The following is a 22,911-nucleotide window of genomic DNA, read 5'->3' as shown; positions in this document are numbered from 1 at the left end:
TCGATTCAAGTTATGCCTGAAGGGAGTTCTCTGTGCCTCTTGGATTTCAATGACTGTTTCCTTCCCCAGATTGGGGAAGTTCTCAGCTATGATTTGTTCAAGTACACCTTCAGCCCCTTTCTCTCTCTCTCTTCTTCTTCTTCTTCTGGAATTCCTATGATACGGATATTGTTCCGTTTGATTGAATCACTTAATTCTCTAATTCTCCCCTTGTAATCCTGGATTTTTTTTAACCTCTATTTTTCTCAGCTTCCTGTTTTTACATAATTTTATCTTCTAATCTACCTATTCTCCCCGCTGCCTCTTCAATCTGCACTGTGGCCGCCTCCATTTTATTTTGCACCTCATTTATAGCATTTTTTAATTCATCATGACTATTTCTTAGTCCCTTGATCTCTGTAGCAATAGATTCTCTGCTGTCCTGTATGCTTTTTTCAATTAACTTTATGACTATTATTCTAAATTCTTGTTCAGTTATGTTGCTTAAATCTGTTTTGATCAATTCTTTAGCAGTCGCTACTCCCTGGAATTTCTTTTCAGGTGAATTCTTTCGTTTCATCATTTTAGCTAGTTTTCTGTCCCTTATGAGTTTTAAAATTTGTTGTGTGCTCTGCACCTGTGAGCACTGCTATATTAAAGGGTGGTCATACACTGTCCAGGGCCTGGCCCCTCAGGAGGTATTTTTTTGGAAAGTGTTACTTGCTCTCTGTTGTGACTTTGGTTAGTTTAGTTCCCTACTCATAGTCATGTCTTGGACCCTCCACCAGGTGTGCTTTGATTTTTTCCTTGACATACCCCTGTAAAGGAAAACAAACAGACAGTCAAACAGGAGACAAGAACATGCAAACACACAAACATATAAAACAAACAAACAAAAACAAAAAACCAAAACAATCCGACAGCAAAAGCCCAGAAACACCAGCTAAAAGTAAAGAACAGGGTGGAGGCGGTGCTGATGGAAGAGCACATACAAAGAGAAAGGACAGGGGCGGGGAAAAAGAAAAAAATAAACATTAACCAGGCAGAGAGACTAAAAGACTTAATCCAGAGAAAGAGCAAGGAAAATAAGGAAGGAGGCGGGGAAAAGAAATGAGAATAAAATTACCCAGACAAAGAAACTATATGGCTTGATTATTCCAGAGAGAGAGAAAGGAATGTAAAGAACGAGGTGTAGAACATGTATCAAGAGAATGGATTAAATATGTCTGTGTAAACCAACCAATAACCAGAGGAATCAGCCTAGAGGAGGGAAGAGATAAGAGGGAGAAATGGAGGGGGGGGGATATATCTATATAGCAAGAAGTGTCCCAGAATTAATCCAGGCAATGCAGCAGCACTGATCAGGAGGAGGAGTCTGTCTGGTCCTACAGTGTCTACCCAGCTCCAGTAGATACACAGTTACCCAGCGTGGAAGGACCTGGTTTGGCGTAGGCTGGTCCCGCCTCCACTGTGGGCCCTGCAGACCGATCCCTGAGGTCCCACCTTGGTGGTGGTGGGGAGAAAAATGGCAAACCCCCAGTCTCTTCTCCATGACCCAGTGTCCCGAATCACTCCTTTGGAGCCATCCTCCCTGTGCTGCAGGCGCAGACAAGGCTGTCTGTCTTGCTCCTCCAACTCCTTTGCCCTGGAGGCTTGGCTGGGAGTTAAACTCAGCCTCCGTGTGCCCCAGTACTGGGGAAGCGCCTCCCCATATGAGGTCCCGGCTGCTTTTGTCCTGTGCCACAGCCCTTCAGGGGAGGGGACCGGTTTCTCCTACTGTGGACAGCGCCCCTGATCTCCCAGTGAACCCGGGGGTGGCTCCCTTCCTCCCCAGGTGTGCTAACAGGGCAGCGGACCCCAGCCCAAAGATGGGATCTGCAGTTAGAGATCCTCTAACCTGCAGTTAGAGATGGGATCCCTCTCCGTCCTGGTCCGAGGTTCTTCCTCTTGTCCAGATACAGTCCTACACTTCCCCAGCTGCTCTTTGTCTCTCAGCAGAAGGGGATCCCTCCCCTCCGTGCCTACACAGCCCATTTTATCTCCCCCAGTTTGCAATCACCCACCTATGGTCTCTCAAGCTGTCCCAGTTTCTCCCTTGTAGACTCAGTTTCTTTTCCTCCCAGACTCTTGTGGTTCAGAGTCCTTTCGCTTCAGTCCTTCTTTGTTTGGGAGACATGGGAAATACAGATCCCCTACTTCTCTGCCATGTTGTGAGCCTCATTTGTTTCTTAAATGCCACATATGAGCGAAGTGATATAATATTTGTCTTTCTCTGACTGACTTATTTCACTTAACATTATGCTCTCTAGCTCCATTCATGTTGTTTCAAATGGCAAGGTTTCATCCTTTTTATGGCTGAATAATATTCCTGTGTGTGTGCGTGTGTGCGTGTGTGTGTGTGTGTGTGTGTGTGTGTGTGTGTATCACTTCTTCTTTATCTATTCATCTTCGGGTGGGCACTTGGACTGCTTCCATAATTTGACTATTGTAAATAATGCTGCAATAAGCATAGGGGTGCATGTATCCTTTTGAATTAGTGTTCTTGTATTTTTGCATAAATACCCAGTAGTGCGATTACTGGATTGTAGGGTAGTTCCATTTTTAACTTTCTGAGGAAACTCCATACTGTTTTTTACAGTGGCTGCACCCGTTTGCATTCCCACCAACAGTGCAAGAAGTTTCCTTTTTCTCCACATTGTCGGCAACACTTGTCATTTCTTGTGGTTTGGATTGTACCCATTCTCATAGGGGTGAGGCGATACCTCATTGTGGTTTTGATTTGTATTTCCCTGATGATAAGTGATGTTGGGCACCTTTTCTTTTTTTAATTTTTTAATGTTTATTTATTTTTGAGAGACAGAGAGAGGAAGAGACAGAGAGTGAGCAGGGGAAGTGCAGAGAGAGAGGGAGACACAGAATCCGAAGCAGGCTCCAGGCTCTGTCCGTTGGACATCTGTATGTCTTCTGTGAGTAAATGTCTGTTCGTGTCCTCTCCCCATTTTTAAATTGGATTATTTGACTATTGAATGTCACAACAGCACTTCTAAATCATCAGTCACATCTCCAATGATTTGAAATGCTGCTTTAATCACATCCTAATCTTGAAAATATAATTAGGTTGTATTAGTATCATATTTTCTGTTTCATTAGTCATGCTGTCAATTCAAGAGTCAACATCATCTTCTTATATTGTACACTATGTATTGTGTGCTTTAGTATCTGATAGGACCAACTGTCACATCCTCCCATTACACTTATTTTCCAGATTTATTTGACAATTGCTGTTTATTCTATCAAACAATCTGACAATCAACTTATCTAAGCCTATCAAAACAGCTAATGGCATTTTAATGGGATTGCATTAAGTTAGTAAATTAACTTAGGGTCATTGGGACCATTATGATATTGAGTTCTTACCTAAGAATATTATATGTCTTTCTACTGCCTCAAGTTTAATTTTGTGGGGTTTTTCTTTATTCATTGCCCATTGCTAGCTGAGTTTATGACCAATCGTTTCCTTCTCGCCCATTATACCGTATAATGCTTTTGTTTGTTTGTTTGTTTGTACATACGAAGGTTATTGAGTTTTGATGTTGACAGCATAACCTGCTACTTTCCTAGATTCTCTTTTTGTTTGTTGTACTTTTCCTAGCATTGGGGGGGGGGTTCCAACATGTAATCATATTATCAACAAATACAGAGAATTTTACCTCGTCCTTTGCTTCTAATTGCTTGCCCTTGTCAGTTGTATTCATAACACCTCTCACACGGTGTCGAATATTGGAGGAGAAAAGTAGGCATCGTGTCTTGCTTTTGGCTTCATAAGGAAAGCCTCTAGTGATTCTCCATTAAGCAGGATGCTGGGGCTTTGTGTGTATGTGTGTATGTGTATGTATGTATATATGTATATACACAAATATATATACATATTATCCTCTGCTTTCTATCTTCTTGAGTTCTATAACATGGATGGATCAATGGATGAATGTGAATGGGTATTGATGCTGTCAAATGCCTTTTCTGCATCTGTGGAGGTGGTCATGTAATTTTTCTCTTCAGCTCTATTAATACAACAGTCATATTATTAGATTTCATGACATTACACCTTTGCAGTCTTAGGATAAAATGCACCGTGTCATGAACTGGTGTGTGTGTGTGTGTGTGTGTGTGTGTGTGCGCGCGTGCTTGTGCCATAGGATTGTGTTTGCTGATATTTAAGAAACTCCCTTCGTCATATTCTTCTGTGCAATTAGACTGTAATTTTCATTTTTGGTGAAAATTTGCGAGATTTTGGAATCAATTATGTACTTGTTTCATCATCTTATCATTAAAAGTTTGGTAGAATTTGCCTGAGGAAAGTACCACTCCAGCCACTTTTCTTTCTTTCTTTTTGTTTAATATAATTTATTGTCAAATTGGCTTACATAGAGTGTGTAAAGTGTGCTCTTGGTTTTGGGGGTAGATTCCCGTGGTTCATCGCTTACATACAATACCCAGTGTTCATCCCATCAAGTGCCCTCCTCAATGCCCATCACCCATTTTCCCCTCTTCCCCCAACAGACACATGAAAAGATGCTCAACATCACTCATCATCAGGGAAATACAAATCAAAACCACACTGAGCTACCACCTCACACCAGCCAGAGTGGCTAAAATGAACAACTCATGAAACTACAGATGCTGGCAAGGATGTGGAGAAACGGGAACCCTCCTGCCCTGTTGGTGGGAATCCAGTCGCTTTTCTACGGGAGAAGTCTTGAGCCCGTTCCTCTATTTCTTCCAAGTAATGGGTTTGTTTAGACCTTCTGTCTCAACTGGGGTCAACTGGGTTAAGTTGTAATTTTCTAGAAATACGTCCATTTCATCTATGTGTTCAAGTGTAGTTGAATAGAGTTGTGCAAGTTCTTCACTTGAGAGTCTTGAGATCTTCCTTTGTTTTGATGACAATTTCCCACTTGTTACTTGAAATGTTCTGTGTCTGTCCTTTCCTGCCTGTTTTCTTGATTACTATACCATTGATTTGTGCATCTTGTTGATCCCTCCTGAACAAGCCTGCCAATATCTTTATGCATAAGTTCTATTGTAGTTTTGTTTTCTAACCCTTTTATTTCTAATTTTACTTTTAATGATTCTCTCTGTCTACATTCTTTTAGTTTCCATTGTGGTCCCTTATCTGGCTTTTTGGCTGAATGTTTTATTTATTTATGCTTATTTTTATTGACACAGGTATTTTTACCATAAAATTTACTCTGACAATTGTTCTAGCTTCCAATTCTGATATATTGCATTTTCATTATCATTACTCCTCCCATCAAATTCTGTAGTTTTAACCTGAATTTTCCACTTATTTCTAAGATTTGTTTAACAGCCTCAGAAAGAGTCAGTTTTCACGAATGTTCCATGTTCGTCTGAAGAGTAGATGTATTACCTAATGTAAAGCTTCAGAATTCAGATGTCTATCTATAAGGTGTGTCTTTTGCATTCTGATGTTTAGATCTTCTGTATGATTATTACATTTTTGGGGGGCAAATTGGTCATTCTTGGAATGAGGGACTTGTGTTAAAATCATTGATCATCAGTGTCTTTCTTCCTATTTCTCCTTATACTTCCTACAGCTTTTGCTCTATGAATAGTTTTGCTGTGTGACTGGGTACATAATTATTCATAACTCACATCTTCCTTGTAAATTTTATCCTTTAGCTTTATCAATGGTGCTCTTTTTTCTCATCTAAATCATTTTGATGTCAATTCTATCTTCTTGAATATCAGGATTGTAAACCCTGCTTTCTTTTTTTATTTGCAATTGCCTTAACCGTGTGAATGACATTGTTTTAGGTGTATCTCTTGAAAGAGAATGGTTTTGGATGTTGCTTCAATGGCAACCTTGAAATATTTCTACCATTTACACTTTTTGATGGGATCACTATGTTTGGTCATTTGGCTCTGATCTGTTATAATGTTTATACACACATATAAACTATATATGTAACCTCAGTAGGTCTTTCACTAGGTTGTCCACTTCACTCTCTCCTTTTTGTTGGTGTTCAGAATGGTTATTATTTGTTTTCCAGTAGTTACTTCCATTACTCCTTAATAGCCTACTTAATATTCTTGATATGGAATGGACACTTATTTGTAAATAAATAGGTGGGCAAAGGATATCAATACATAATTCACATAAAAACAATACACATACAAACTGTCAGTTATATGATTGAATTAGTTCTGGAGATCTAGTGTACAGCATGGTGACCATAGTTAATAGTATTATATCGCATACTTGAAATTTGTTAAGAGGCTAGATCTCAAGAGTTCTCATTAAAGAAAAGTAACCATGTGACGTAATGGATGTGTTAATTAGCTTGATTGTGGCAATCATTTTGCAATGTATACGTATATCGAATCATCAAATTGTACACTTCAAAATATATACAATTTTAATTTCTCAATTATACTTCAATACGGCTGAGGAAAAAACCAACTGCATACCCACTGCCCTTTTAACATATGCTTAATTAAAATAATTAGAGAAATACAAATTAGTACCCTGGGCTATCATGCTAAGTGCAACAGGCACGTTGCTGAAAAAAATATATAATGCTATCTCAATTTTGCAAAAGGATATATGTATGTGAATATGTTTTGTGTATTTCAACACACGTGCATACACACACATCTCTAAGTAGGTGAATGTGTACACACACACACACACACACACACACACACATCTCTAAGTAGGTAGATGTATGGGATCGTGAGTACTGAGTTCCTGAGTTCCTTTCATAAGCCTGACTGACCTCAGTTGTCTGTAAAATGGTCATAGTAATACTTACCTCACAAAGCTGTTATGAGTAGAGAAGAGAAAACCTATAGAAAATGTGTGACCCATAATGCTTCAACAAATTAAAGTTTGTTCTCCCCAGTGTTCTTCCTCTCACAAAAGGGCTCACTTAAGCATGGATATCTCATAGAGGTACTTGGATCAGAGGCAGCAAGAAATAAAATGTATACACACTTATATGATAAATGAGCTTTGCTGTCATTTCTTTGTAGGAGGAGATACCTACACATGGTGTGGGAGAGGAAGCAAATCATCCCCTAACTACTTTTTATTTGATGTGTGTTATCCTACTTGCCACAAATATGCCACTCATAGATCATTCCTGCTAATGTTTTCACCTGCATTGTATTCTTCCAAAAGTTTTCTTATTCAGGTATTTAGATATTTCTGCATGCATGTATTTATATGTTTATATTCAAAAGATGAGGTCTCAGGTTTCATGTAGTCTTATAAACTTATATCACTCTAGTGGATTTATTTGTGCCCCCCAAAAGGTATGTCCAAATCCTAACCCCCATATCTGTCAACATGACCTCATTTCAAAATAGAGTCTTTGCAAATGTAATTAAGTTAAATATCTCGAGATGAGATTACCCTGAATTTAAGGTGGTTCCTAGATTCAATGACTGCTGTCCTCCTAAGAGAAACAAAAGAGAGATTGCACACACACAGGGAAGAAGATCAGTGGCACTGCCACAAACCAAGGAAAGCCAGGAGCTACCAGAAGTTGGAAGAGGTAAGGAAGGATTCTCTTCTTGAGGCTTCAGGGAGAGTGCGGCCTTGCCAACACCTTATTTTAGACTTCTGGTCTCCATAACTGTGAGACACTAAATTCCCCTTGTTTTAGGTCACAAATTTTGTCATATTTTTTTTAATTGAAGCCCTAGGAAACTAATACACCTATTAGCAACATACTTCAGTGTCATCGGTTGTGAATTCATGTCAGTCTATATCCTTTTTTTTTTAATTCCTGTGGGAATGGTAATATAAATTATGATATATAAAAATAGATATGGCTGAAAATTTCTTATGTGCTAATATTTTATGAATTGTCTCATTTAATGGTCACAGCACTCCTATGAGGTAGATACTGCTGCAAATTCCTATTTTGTAGGCAAAAAGTTGAGGGACACAAAGAACAATGACTTGGCCAGGACCGCACATTTAAGGAGCAGGACAGCTTGGGTTTGTACCCAGTACTTCATGCTCCAGAGCATGCCCCATGCCTAGGAAACTGTCAAAGATTTGCTGCTCATTAACAGAAGCAGTGTGCACAAATATTATTATTTTAGGAGGTTATTTAAATGAATATTCAGTATGTGTCAATATATGAAAAAAGTTGGACCTGGTGACAAAAGATGGCTTGTGATCTTGGTGAAAGCACATTCATTGCAATTATGGGGAAGGAAGACACAGTGCAGTGAGGTAAGGAGTCAATGGGAAGTGAAGAATGATAACAGGAAATGCAGGAAATGACTTCTGTAACTTTGTCTTTGAAGGAATCAAGGAGAGAGGAAGAGACAGAGAGAGGGAGAGAGAGAGAGAGAGAGAAAGGGAGAAAGAGAGAGGAAAGGTGAGAGAGAGAGAAAGAAAAGAAGAGAGAGAGAGAGAGAGGAGAGAGAGAGAGAGAGAGAGAGAGAGAGAGAGAGAGAGAGAGAGAGAGAGGGAGAGAAAGGGAGAGAGACGGAGAGAGTGAGAGCGCACCACCTCTGGCTTAAAGGAGATGAGGGGTCCAAGGAGAGACTATTTTTCTTGTTTTTAATCTTTAATGCCTTGAAAGAGCTAATTTAAAAGTTCGTGTGAAGGAGCCATCTCATCTCAGATTTAACACTTGATTTTGCCCACATATTTATTTCTCTTCTTAGTCTCTTGTTTTAATGATAGAGTTAATGAAATGACTCTAATGGAACAGTATGAGTTTTAAGTTGAATACCACATATATTTAATTATCAGTGAATGAAATAAATGGATAATTGTGTATCAAAGAAATGTTAGCAATTTGTAAGTTTTTGCCTCTCAGGGAGGCATCAGACAGCTGAAATCCTGGTGGATGTGGTGAGATAACATATGATCTGAAGACCCCTGTACTGATGACTGCACAAAAGGTCCAAATTTTTCCTATAAATGTATTAGCATTCAGAGCAGTCCAGGAGCAGCAGTTAAGCTAGTACCACACTGTTTCCCTGGTGTCATTTCTCACTGAGCTCATCAGGTGAGTCAAAAACGAGCCTGTCTTCCCAGCGTGGGGAACTGCATTAGGTTCTGCTCAGAGGCAGGATGGTATTAAACAGCCCTTTGGGGCTTCTGAGTCACTGAAGAAAGTAGAGAACCTTCCCTCTACTATATATTGAGTGCCCAATATCAAGGGCACTCAAAGGCAATTTTATTGACTTATTTTTTTAATGTTTATTTTTGACAGAGAGAGAGAAAGAGAGAGAGAGAGAGAGAGAGAGAGAGAGAGAGAGAACCATGAGCTGGGGAGGGACAGAGAGAGAGGGAGACACAGAATCTGAAGCAGGCTCCAGGCTCTAAGCTGTCAGCACAGAGCCCGACATGAGTCTCAAACACGCTGACCCCAAGACCATGACCTCAGCCCAACGCTAAGACTGGATGCTTAACTGACTGAGCCACCCAGGCACCCCAATTATTTTTTTTTAACTGAGTGTGGGTCACGGTTATGGACTGAATGCTTCTGTCCACCTCCCCATGCCCCCATGCCCCCATGCCCCCACACCCTCGCCAAATTCATGTGTAAGTTCTATCCCCTAAGATGATGGAATTTGGAGTGGGGCTTTCAGGAGCTCATTAGGATTGAATGAGGTCATAGGGGTATGACCCTTATGATGGGATTAGTGTCTTTAGAAGAGGCAATACTAGAGATCTTGCCCTCTCTCTCTCTCCCTCTCTGCCAACTGAGGGCTCAGCAAGAAGACAGCCATGTATAAGCCAGGAAGAGAGCTCTCCCCACATACCAACTGTGCTGGAATCCTGGTCTTGGACTTCCAGCCTCCATAACTGCAAAAAAAATGCACGTTTGTTATTTAAGTCACCCAGCCTATGGTATGTTGTTATGAGTGCCCAAGCTGATTAATGTGTTCACCTTTTCCTCATTTGTATGTCTTGCAATATTTTTGAAAATTAGACCTTCTACATAATACATGTTTGCAACTCTGGCTTCTGATATTTTTCAACAATTTTGCTGTTGCTAGATCTATATCGTTTGTTTGTTTAGCCATATGTCTGGAAGAAACCTTTGAAATTTGCTTCCTTTGTCAAATACAGCAGATGATGCCTTGTTTAGTGTGTGTGTGTGTGTGTGTGTGTGTGTGTGTGTGTATGTGTACTTTTGTGCACATGTAGGAACATGTCTTGCTCAGTTTTGTTCTTGCTTCTATTTATAGGTCTGTCTTATTAAGGGCATCCACTGGTTCTGTGTAGTCTAAGGATGAATAAATGACTGAATAGAGTATGTGCTCCAACAACTCCAGCCAGTAAGGCTTCTGTGCTCTGTCATTATATCTGTGTGTGGGTAGGGGAGCACATTCAAAGTTCTGGGTTCTTGTCACATCTCCTCTGTCTGTGAATGCTTGGCGCTCTCAGGGCTGGGGCCCTGGCTAAGGTTTGGGTTAGGTCTCAAGAGGGGACAGGACCTGGACCCCCAGCAGTGCAGTGGTCTCCCCAGAGGGCTGAGTTGAGGGCACAGGTTAGGATGTGGGTCAGGCTCAGTCTTTGGGTTCAGGTTAGGATGCAGGTCAGGCTCAGTCTTTGGGTTCAAGTGCCAGCCTCTGGTGTGGGCCAAGCTTAGCTTTGACCTCAGCACCCCCCTTGTGCAGCTCCATCCCTGCTTTAGAGATGGCATGATGACTTTCCAGGTTCCAGCTCAATAATCTTGCACCGGTTCTGGGCTCCAAATCCATTCTGTTCTCAGACCTAGGAATTGGGCCCCCATAAGGAAAGAGCCTTGGCTAGGGATAGGGTTAGATCCCAGGAAGGTTCAGGGGCTGAACCGACACCAGTCCAGTGACTTCCCTGGAGGGCTGAGTTGAGGGAGCCTGTTAGGGTGTGGGACTGGCATAGGGTTTGGTTGCAATGGACGACCGATTGTGTGTCCGATGCTTAAGTTTGGGCCCCAGATCCTCCTCTGAGGCTCCATTCAGGCCCTGGAAATATCAAGGTCAACTCACCACTAGTCAGGAGTGTTTGGATAGCTGGGCCCTTTCTGATCTCTGCTATGCATTCATGTAGCTGCAGCCAGGAATATGCTCACCGCAACCATGACCAGAAGCTCAGGCTAGCAGAGTCATTACAGCTCCCACCTATCCACTTCAGAGATAATCAATGCCACCAACAGCTTCCCAAATTCAGCCAATCCCTTTAAGCACAGCAGAAAACCTCCTGTTCCTCCTGACCTGCCACACTGTAGAATTCCATACCTATCAAGCTGGAGGATGGAATGAGATGGAATGGGAACAGCCCCACCCAAACATCACAGAATCCCACTATTTTATGTAAAGTTCAGCAGTTTTCAAAGCATTCAGATTATTGTGCACCTCTGGTCGCTTTCCAAGGCATGGAAATGGCTGGTTATTAAAATGTTGTCCAGCATCATAGTTGCTTTTTTGGGGACAGGAGCTGCCAGTCCTCTCAGTGACCATAGCCAGAAATCCTCCTCCTTTTTCTGAGCCCGACCTTCTTTCACAATTGTAACATTGCTCTTGTTGGCTCCTCTCTGAGCTCCCAAGATAGAGAAACACTTTGTGATGTCAGCTTCGGGTCTGGGCACTCCACTGTGGCTACTGCTTTCCTCCTCATGCTCTAGTGATGACTCAGCCTACAAAGGTGGCAGTGGAAGCAGCTGTACACTCTGGCCTCTTATTGAGTAAGAGTTGCCTCAAGTCCTCATTAAAACAGCATATGTATTTTGATTTAATAGACACCAACCGTCAGTGGCTTGTAAGGAGATGGGGACTTATGAGGAAAGCTTTACACATTCCCAGGCCCTTGTTTATAATCCCAGTAAGAAAAACCCCTGACCTCCCCTGCTTATAGGTAATGTGTTGGCTGAAGGTCAAAACCTGAAATAAATACTGCAACTGGTGTTCATGACTTCAACTCGTAAGAAAGACTGCACTCTCTACAAGGCCAGCTTCCACACATAAATCTGCATTTATTTTATTTTATTTATTTATTTTATCGGGGGGGTATTACTTTAGTTAGTAAAAACACAAGCCCTCCTCCCTGAGAAATTTCTTGACTTCATTTTTTAAACGCATATTTTTTTTCAAAAAGTAATTTTAGGCTTACAACAAAATTTGGAGGAAGGTAGAGATTTTCCAAATACTTTCTTCCCTCACACATGCATAATCACCCTCATTATCATCTTTCACCAGAATGATACTTTTTTTTTAACCACTGATGAACCTACATTGGCACACCATAATCACCCAGTACCCATAATTTGACCTCAGGCTCACCATTGGTGTTGTACATTACGTGGATTTAGACTAATATATAATGACACATTTTTATCACTATAATATCACACACAGCATTTTTATTGCTGTAAAAGTCCTCTGTGCTCTGTCTATTCATTTCTCACTCCCTCCACACACACACTGTCAGCCTTTACATTAAGCCCATAGTTTTGCCTTTTCCACACTGTCATATAATTGTAATCCTACACTTTTCAGATGGCTACTTTCACTTAGTAATATATATTTAAGGTTCTTCCATGATTTTTCATGGCTTGATATCTCATTTCTTTTTAGCACCGAATAAATAAATATGCCATTGTCTGGATGTATCATAGTTTATCTACTCACAAACTGAAGGATATCTTCAGAAACTTGATTGCTTCCAAGTTTTGGCAATTGTGAATAAAAATTCTACAAACATCTGCGTACAGGTTTTTGCGTAGACATAAGTTTTTAACTTCTTTGGACAAATAAACAAGGTGCATGATCGTTAGGTAGTATGGTTAGAGGATGTCTAGTTTTGTAAGAAACCACCAAACTGTCTTACAAAGTGGCTGTACTATTTTGCATTCCCACCAGCAATGAAGAAGAGTTATTTTTGCTCTACATCCTTGCCAACGTTTGGTGTTTTCAGTGTTCCGGATTTTGGCCATTCTAGTAAGTGCATAGTGGTACTTCACTGTTGTCTTAATTTGCATTTTCCTGATGACATATGATGTGACTCATCTTTCATAGGCTCATCTACCATCTACCTATCTTCTTTGATGAGGTGTCTGTTAAGATCTTTGGCCCATTTTTGTAATCAGGCTATTTGTTTCTTATGGTTGAGCTTTAAGAATTCTTTGTATATTTTTGATAGCAGTCCTTTGTCACATGTGTCTTTTGCAAATACTTTCTCCCAGACGGTAGCATGTTTTCTAATTTTCTTGACATTGTTTTTCACAGAGCGGACGTTTTCATTTTAATAAAGTCCAACATATCGGTTATTTATTTCATGAATAGTGACTTCTGAATTTTATCTGAAAAGCCATCACCATACCTAAGGTCATCTAGTTATTCTCCTATGTTATCTTCAAGAAGGCTTATAGTTTTGCATTTTACATTTATGTCTGTGATCCATTTTAAGTTAACTTTTATGAAGAGCATAAGGTCTGTATCTAGATTTTTATTGTTTTGTATGTGGATGTCTGTTTGTTCCTGCACTATTTTTGAAGAGACATTTTTTACCCATTGTATTGCCTTTGCTCCTTTGTCAAAGATTGGTTGACTACATTCATGTAGGTCTACTTCTGTGCCCCTCCATTTGATATAATTTTCTATGACTTTGTCAAAATTACACTGTCTAGATTGCTGTAGATTTATAGTAAGTCTTGAAGTTGGGTATCTTCAGCCCTCTAACTTTGTAGTTATCCTTCAATATTGTGTTGGCTATTCTGGGCTTTTGCCTCTCCATATAAACTTTAGCATTCATTAGTTTTTGTTTTTGTTTTTGTTTTTGTTTTTTTGAAATGGGTTTAGACAAGTTAATTACCAAATACATTGGGCAGAATAAGCATCAAGCATAATCAATACATTCTGGAAAAGAAGTATCATGGGAGGGGATAACAGGTAGTCCTAACAGATACTAAAGCATAGAATATGCACTATAAAAGAGTGTGACACTTCCCATGAATAGACAGAAAGATTAATAAAACAGTACAAAGAATACTTACAACCAACTACATTTGAGAATTTAAAATATAATTAAGACAGTATTTCCAATCAGCAGATATATCACAGATTATTTACAAAATGGTATTGTGATAACTTGATGCCCATAAGCATAAGGCCATTCCACATAGAACAATTCCTGACAGCAGAAGACTAGAAATAAGACTAATGTCCACCAATAGGTAGATAGTTGAATAATCCAACATACATCCATGCTAGAGAGTACTATGTCACTATGAAAACAATAGAGACTCCGTCTCTTTACTGCTATGCAGTGTTCTCTAGGTTATACTGTTAAGTGAAAAAAGAAAGGTGCGGAAATGTGTGTAGAGATGCTGCATTCCAATACGGTATCTACTAGTCATGCATGGCTATTTATATTTAAATTTATTAAATTTAAAAGACACTCAAAATTTAGTTATTCCAGGGTTAGAGGAATAGCAAGGATGAAAGCTTATGATGTATATTTTCTGAAAAATATAATACATATTTACTGGCTCCATGAACTGAGAAGGCAAGAAACAGTGATCAATCCAGTAGTACTGAGCAATTCTAGTACCCAGGGTGATTCCTCTAAAATAATTTCCCACTGAAAGAAAGCCAGGATTCCTTGGAGAAATGGTGGGTTCCAGGTCTGGGGTAGAGTTTTTCACAGGAGAGTCTGGACCAAACTATCATTCCTGAAAACATGTCAAAACCAGTCAGAGGCCAACCTAAAGAGGCTCCCACTGGCCAAACATAGAACGATTTGAGCATCAAATAAAATAATGACTACAATGGATCAAAACACAACACACATACAAATATTTACGAACTCCGCATGACAGTCTAAAAGCAAAGCAAAGCAAAACAAAACAAAACAAAACAAAACAAGCTCATTGCTCATCTCTAGAGGCTCCTAGAGAAACAACTCATTATTGTGAAAAGTGGAAATGTTGCCAGAGAATTAAGCAGTCATCCTACCCTTCTTGTGCATACCATATGCAGCGTGATCTAATAGCCAATGAAAGGAAGTTTCTTGTATATATGGATTCCAGCTAATAAATGAAGAGGTAATTATAGAACTAGAATAGCGCCCTTTTGCAACCTTTAATGAAATGCAGTTCTGGCAACTATCTTCAGACTGCAAAAATCATGTGGTAAAAAGGAGATGGAAATGTTATACTAGATGTATCAGGCTGAGAGCACTCAAACCCAGCCATCAACTTTAACGTCAGAGAAGAGACAAGACACAATGAACCTTCTGGTGCAACTCTATAGGAAGTTCAAGTTTGCTGTCAGAGGGCAAAAACCGTAGATTACCTCACTGGGTCTCTGTGTACTGATAATACTCTCATAGTGTCTCTTTTTTGTTTCTTTGGGTTTTTTTCACACAACACTGTATAAGTTTACAGCGTGCAGCATAGCGACTTAACATACAAATACACTTCAAAATGATCATCACATAAAGTTAACATCCATCAACTCACATAGTTACAAAAATTTTTTTTCCGTGTGATGAAAACCTTTAGGATTTACTGTCTTAGCAACTTTCATATATACCATACAGCATTGTAAACTATAGTCACGATGCTATACATTACATCCCAAGACTTCTTTATTTTATAGCTGGAAGTTTGTATTTTTTTGACCATTTTCACCCAACTCCTCCTTCCCCTCCCCCCGTACCACCACTGCTTTTGCTAACCACTAATCTGTTCTTCGTACTTAGGAGTTCAAGTGTTTATTTGTTTGTTTGTTTGTTTGTTTGTTTGTTTTAGATGCCACATGTAAGTAAAATCATATGGTATTTGTCTTATTTGACTTATTTCATTTAGCATATCATAGTGTCTGTTTTTTTAAACCACACAAAATCCTTGACAACAGGGAAATGTTTTGCTTCACAACACTGAGCAGAGTTCTGCCAATTGCCTGGGTCCAAATCTAGTGCCTCTAGTATGCTCTTGCAGTCAGTGGTGTGAAGAGCCAAGGTGTTTTGTTTTCAGCAAAGGGTTAGGGACCTAAGGCAATGCCAAGATACTTCTGATACAGAGAACAAGTCAGTGAATCATGGTTGCCATTGAAACCTAATGTTATTATGGTGAACATGAGGACTTTTCATCATGACTTTACAGACAGACATGGCCATGGAGAAGAACAGGTCCTGTCTTCAGTTATTTGGGTCTCAGAAGAAACTGTGAGTGTCTTACTGTGGTGGATGAGTCGACTTGGGGTGTGGGGAGACAAAGGGATCTTAGATCCATTCACCTCTTTCCTCCTTTGGGACTCAATGTCCTGGCCATCTCTTAGGGAGATGAAATGGCCTTTGGAGTCCCACCTGGCTCCAGTAAGTGTAGTGTCCAATTACAGGGGTGTCCTGGAACTATTTTCTTTTTTAAAAGGCAGGGTGACTGACTCTTTCTGAACCTCAGCTTCTCCTTCTGCAAAACAGGGATGAGAATGCTGCACCCACACGATCGCTGAGAACGTTCAGTGATACACATGAGCAAGCTTCTGCCCTTGTGGTTATTGCAGGATCATGAATGCCTGTATGAATTTAAGCCACTTCTTATTCCTTTTCAACTTTGTAGTTAGGAGGTAGATGAGGGAAGATGAAGAAAAAGGCCTCGTGAGAAGTCCATTATAACATGTCCCTGTTATGTTGTATCATTGTATCATTGTCACTAACCCAGTGCCTCACACGGCTCCCAGTACCAAGTTACATCAGCAAAGCGTGGTGATTGCTGGATTTCTCTCTCCCCCCCCCTCTCTCTCTCTCTCTCTCCCTCCATGTACATCTCTTCATGCCAGTGGAAGAGCTCATATAAAGAGCCTGATGGAGACAGGTCCTGAGTTTCTGTGTCCTGATGGCTGCTGAAGCTTCTACTCCAGATTCAAGGGCAGCGGTCCTCACATTTTTATTGGGATATGATGCCTGGCTCAAATGAGTTCATAGATCTGGGAAAAAAAAAGCATGTTGTGGAATTTCTCCTGTGAGGTTCACACATGAGCCTTAAAGTAGAGAAGCTACTTTAATCTCATCATGGGAGAAGAAGTTTAGCAGGTGAAATTTCATTCCACCAGCAGCTATGTGCTGTGTAGCAGCCCTTGAGCCCCATCTTAGAGATTCCAGCTTTTGCTGAAAGGAATGAATTGTCCTACTTGAAGAAGGAATTTGATCTTCAATATGCATTTGGAATGAATGTACCTACATTGTCCTCATTTTATAAATATTAGTCAGAGATTCCTATGTTTCTCTCAGATGGATTTGATATATGCAGTTGATTAGAAGCTCTTCACGGCAAGTGGAGATTTTAGCATGGATTTCTCCCTGACAGCCACATTTTATCCATTTTGCAATCAATTTTTTAAATCCAGAAAGCTTGCAAGTGTTACTTAGAAATTGTCAGTTATGAGAATATGATAATTTCTAAAATAATAATTACTATAGAATTTTCGCTGCTGTAGTAATACCCAGCCACATTCCCTAAAACAACCAGGCATTCTTAAAGAGCACTATGGTTCTTTTCCCAGGATATAACATTTTCAGTTCTGTACTGTAAGGCTTTCTCTCCTTACTCCTCTGCCACAACTCACAACTTGCTCTGTCCCCAGGCAACCACTGATATTCTGCCACTATAGATTATTTTTTATTTCCTACAATTCTGTTTAAATGGAGTCAATGGAACCATAAAGGTTGTATTATGTTATTAGGGGAGGTCTTCCTACTTTCCTTCAGGCTATTTATTTATAGATTTTTCCATATTATTGTATATGTCAGGAGTTCCTTCACTTTTATAGCTGAGTAGTATTCTGGTATATGAATATACCACAAATTGTTATATCCATTCACTTGTTGATAGATATTTGGTGGTTTCCATTTGGGGGCTCTGGTAAAAAAAGCTACTAGGAACGCTTGTGTGCAGGTCTTTACATGGACGCATACTTTCTCTAGGACAAATGCTAGAACTGCAATGGCTTGATGATATGGTAGATGTAAGGTTAACATTGTAAGAAACTGCCCAACAGTTTTTCAAAGTGGTTCTACCATTTTTGTCCTACCAGCAGCGTATGAGAAGTCCACCCTCCACAACTTTGCTGATGTTTGCTATGGTCAGGCTTTTCAGTTGTGGCTATTTACAAGAGGTTGCAAAGGTACCTCACTGCAGTTTTAATTTACATTTCCCTAATGATTGATGGTATTGAGTATATTTTTGTGTGCTTATTTGCTATTCTCATGTCTTCTTTGATGGAGTTATGTTCAAATCTTTTGCCTGTTTATTTATTGGACTGAGTCTTTCTTATACACATTTCTTTTTTAAATTGTGGTATAAAAACATAACTTAAAATTTAGTATCTTATCCTTTTAGCTTTACAATACTGTTTCCTTATGAATCTTGTTGTGCAGAAGGCCTCTTAAATTTTTCAACTTGCAAAACTACAACTATATGGCCATTGAACAACAATTTCTCTTTTCTCCCTCCCTAAGCCCCTGGCAACTGCCGTTCTACTTTCTGTTTCTACGAGTTTGACTACTCTAGATATATCATACTACTGGAATCATGCATGTGCCTTTTTGTGACTGACATGTTTAACTTAAATAATGTCCTCAAGGTCCATCCATGTTGTAGCATATGACAGAACTTCCTTTTGTTTTAAGGCTGAATAATAATCCATTGTAGGTATATACCGCTTTTGAAATCCATTCATTCTATGATGGACATTTTGGGTTGCTTCCACCTCTTTGTTACTGGGAACAATGCCGTGATGAATATGAGTTTGCAAGTATCTCTTTGAGAACCCATTTTCAATTCTTTTGGATATATACCAGAAGTGGGATTGCTGGATCACATGATCATTCTATTTTTAGTTTGCTGAGGTGCCTCAATGAGGTTTTCCATAGCGGCTTCACCAGTTTACATTTCCATCGACAGTGCACAGAGGTTCCATTTTCTTTACATCCTAGCCTACACCTGTTATTTTCTGTTTTATTTGAGATTGGCCATCCTAACGGTTGTGAAGTAACATCACATTCAGTTTTGATTTGCATCTCCCTGGTTGTCAGAGATGTTGCACATATTTTCATATACTTGCTATCCATTTGTATATCTGCTTAAGAGAAAAGTCTATACAAATCTTTTTCCCATGCTTTAATTGGATCATTTAGAGTTTTTGTTGCCGCTGTTCCTGTCGTTGACTTGTAGGACATCTGTATATATATATATATATATATATATATATATATATATAATATATAGTATATATAGCATAGTACATATAGTATATATATATATATATATATATATATATACACCAGATATACTAGATATTTACCTTTTATAAATGGTCTACCAATATTTTCTACCAATATTTTCTCCTATTCCATAGCTTGCCTCTTCAACCCCTTGAGTGTTTCTTTTGCTGTGCAGAAGTTTTAAATTTTGATGTAGTCATATTTGACTACTTTTGCTTTTGTTGCCAACGATTTTGGCGTCATACTCAAGAAATCATTACCAAATCAAATGTCATGAAGATTCTCCCCCATGTATTCTTCTAAGATTTTTATAGTTTCAAATCTTAGATTTCAATCTTTAGTCCATTTTAAATTACGTTTTGTATATGGTGGAAGGACGATACAGCTCCAACTTCAGTCTTTTGCATGCGGATACCCAGTTTGCTCAACACCATATATCGAAGAGACTATACTTTCTGCTTTCCATAGCCTTGGCAACCTTGTCAGAGATCATTTCATCATACACATGAGGGTTTATTTCTGGGTTATCTAATCTGTTCTATTGGTTTATATATTTGTCTTCATGCCATTACCATACTATTTTGATTACTGTGCCTTTGTCATATATTTGTAAGCAGGAAGTGTGAGGCCTACAGCTTTGTACACCTGTTTCAAGACTGTTTTCACTATCGGAGAGGAGTCTTTGAAATTCCATATAAGTCTTAGGAAAATATTTTTTCTATTTCTGCAAAAAAATGCCATATTAAAAACTGACATACAATTATCCTGCAGTGTTATACAGTATCAGCTATACAATGTAATGATTTAACAATTCTGTATGTTTCTCAGTGCTCAAGACAAGTGTACTCTTAATCCCCATGACCTATTTCACCCATCCCCCCTCCCACCTCCCCTAGAGCAACCATCTGTTTTTTCTTTCTATTTAAGGGTCTGTTGTTTGTTTGTTTGTCTCTTTTTTTATTTGTTTGTTCCCTTGTTTTGCTTCTTAAATTCCACCTATGAGTGAAATCATGTTATTTTTCTTTCTCTGGACTAGCTTATTTCGATTAGCACTATACCCTCTAGGTCCACCCATGTCACTGGAAATGGCAAGACTTCATTCTTTTTTATGGCTGAATAGTATTCCTTTGCATGGTGTGTGTGTGTGTGTGTGTGTGTGTGTGTGTGTGTAGCACTTCTTTTTTTATCAATATATGAAATTTATTGTCAATTGGTTTCTATACAACACCCAATGCTCATCCCAAAAGGTGCCCTCTTCCCTACCCATCACCCACCCTCCCCTCCCTCCCTATCAACCCTCAGTTTGTTCCCAGTTTTTAAGTCTCTTATGCTTTGGCTCTCTCCCACTCTAACCTCTTTTTTTTTCCTTCCCCTCCCCCATGGGTTTCTGTTAAGTTTCTCAGGATCCACATAAGAGTGAAACCATACGGTATCTGTCTTTCTCTGTATGGCTTATTTCACTTAGCATCACAATCTCCAGTTCCATCCACGTTGCTACAAAGGGCCATATTTCATTCTTTCTCATAGTGTAGCACTTCTTTATCCATACATCTATCAGTGGACACTTGACTTGCTTTCATATCTTGGCTATTGTACATAATGCTGCAACAAATATACACATGCATATATCTTTTCCAGTTAGTGATTTTTGTATTCTCTGGGTAAATACCCAGTAGTGGAATTTCTGGGTCATATAGCAATTCTATTTTTAATTTTTTTGAGCAATGTCCATACTGTTTTGCACAGTGGCTGCACCAGTTTGCGTTCCTGCCACAGTGGTTCCTTTTTCTCCACATCCTCACCAGCGCTTGTTGTTTCTTGTGTTCTTGATTTTAGCCATTCTGACAGGTATAAAGTGGATATCCCATTCGGGTTTTAAGTTTCATTTCCATGATGATTACTGATGTTGAGCATCTTTTCATGCACATATATTGGAAGAATCAATATTGTTAAAACGTCCATACTACCCAAAGCAATCTACAGATTTAATGCAATCCCTATCAAAATATCAACAACATTTTTTACAGAACCAGAAAAATCAATCCTAGAATTAGTATAGAACCACAAAAGACCCCAAATAGCCAAAACAATTTTGACAAAGAACAAAGCTGGAGGTATCACAATCCCAGATATCAAGGTATGCTACAAAGCTTCAGTAATCAAAACAGTATGGCATAAGTCTTTTGATACGGATTGCACTGAATCTGTAGATCATGTTAGGTAGAAAGGACATTTCAGCAATTCATAGCTTCCAATCCACAAACATGGATGTCTTTCCATTTGTTTATGTTTTCTTTAATTCTTTTCAGCATGGTTTAGAAGTTTTCACTGTACGAGTCTTTTGACCACTTGGTTAAGTTTAATTCTAAGGATCTTATTCTTTTTGATGCTATATAACATGGGATTACTCTTTGAATTGTTCACTGTTAGTACATAGAAACACAACAGTGTTGCTTTTGTGTCGGGCAACTTGGCTGAATGTATTTGGTAGTTGTGGAATGTTTAGGGTTTTCTACATACAAGATACTGTCATCTGTGAACACAGATAATTTCACTACTTCCTTTCCAAATTGGATGTATTTTATTTCATTTTCCTTCCTAATTGCTTTGGCTAGGACTTCCAGTCCTCTGTTGAATAGAAGTAACAAAAGAGGGTATCCTGTCTTTGTTCCTAAGGAACACTTTGAGTTTTTCACTGTTGAGAATAATGTTAGCTATGGTCATTTCATACATGGTCTTTGTTATATTTCTATAACTTCCTTCTATTCACAATTTTAGTGTGCGGTGTTTTTGACATGAAAGTGTGTTGAGTTTTGAAAATGCTTTTCCTGCCTCGAGAAGATCATGTGATTTTTGTCCCTCATTCAGTTTAATATGGTGTATTACACTGATTGGTTTCCCTACCTTAAACTATCACTGCATTCCAGGAATAAATCCTACTTTGTCATACAATATAATACTTTTAGTGGGTTGTTGAATTGAGTTTCCTAATATTTTGTTGAGGATTATCCCATCAATATTCCTCAGGTATATTCGTCTCTAGTTTTCTTTTCTTGTAGCATCTTTGTCTAATTTTGGCATCAAGATCATGCCAACCTCATAAAAATGAGTTTTGAGAGAGGAGCCAAGATGGCAGAAAAGCATGGAATTTTTTTGTGTGTCTTGCATCCATGAAATACAGCCAGACCAACACTAAACCATCCTGCACACCTAGAAAACTGATCTGAGGATTAACACAACAATCTTCACAACCTGAACCAAAGAATTCAGCAGGTACGTGGCACAGAGAGGTGAACTGGGGGAGAGGGAAGCAGCGTAGGGCAAGGAGCCACTTTTGCGTGCGGAGAGAGGATGGAAAAGGTGTGTGGGGGAGAATACAGGAAAAGCGCCCCCCACAAAGCAGCTGGGGAGAAAGTGGAAAAGTGGAAACAGCCGCAGGGACAGAACTAAAAAGGGAGAAAGGAGAAAGGGGAGGGTTTAAGTTACATTAAGAATATAAACAGAGGGAGTGCAGAGTCTGAAACTCCACAGCTCGATACCAGGCGGTGCTCTGGTGGGAAGGGCAAATCCCCAGGAGCAGAGTGGAGTCCAGGGTTCTTCAGGCCACATGGGGAGAGGCAGTTCCCCAGCTGGGAAGACACCTGGTAGAGGCTGTGTGAGTCCTCTGAAAGCAA

General features: G+C 39.4%; 1 pseudogene; it reads right to left on the bottom strand.

The window, feature by feature from the left end:
* Nucleotides 1-734: 734 nt before the first annotated feature.
* Nucleotides 735-22,911, bottom strand: part of LOC122235280 — a 54,510-nt pseudogene continuing 32,333 nt past the window's right edge.

The sequence above is a fragment of the Panthera tigris genome, chromosome X (genome assembly GCF_018350195.1).
Source record: "Panthera tigris isolate Pti1 chromosome X, P.tigris_Pti1_mat1.1, whole genome shotgun sequence".
NCBI classification, from domain to species: domain Eukaryota; kingdom Metazoa; phylum Chordata; class Mammalia; order Carnivora; family Felidae; genus Panthera; species Panthera tigris.
Note: the sequence above shows the minus strand (reverse complement) of the source record. Positions and strands in the feature narration are given on the sequence as shown.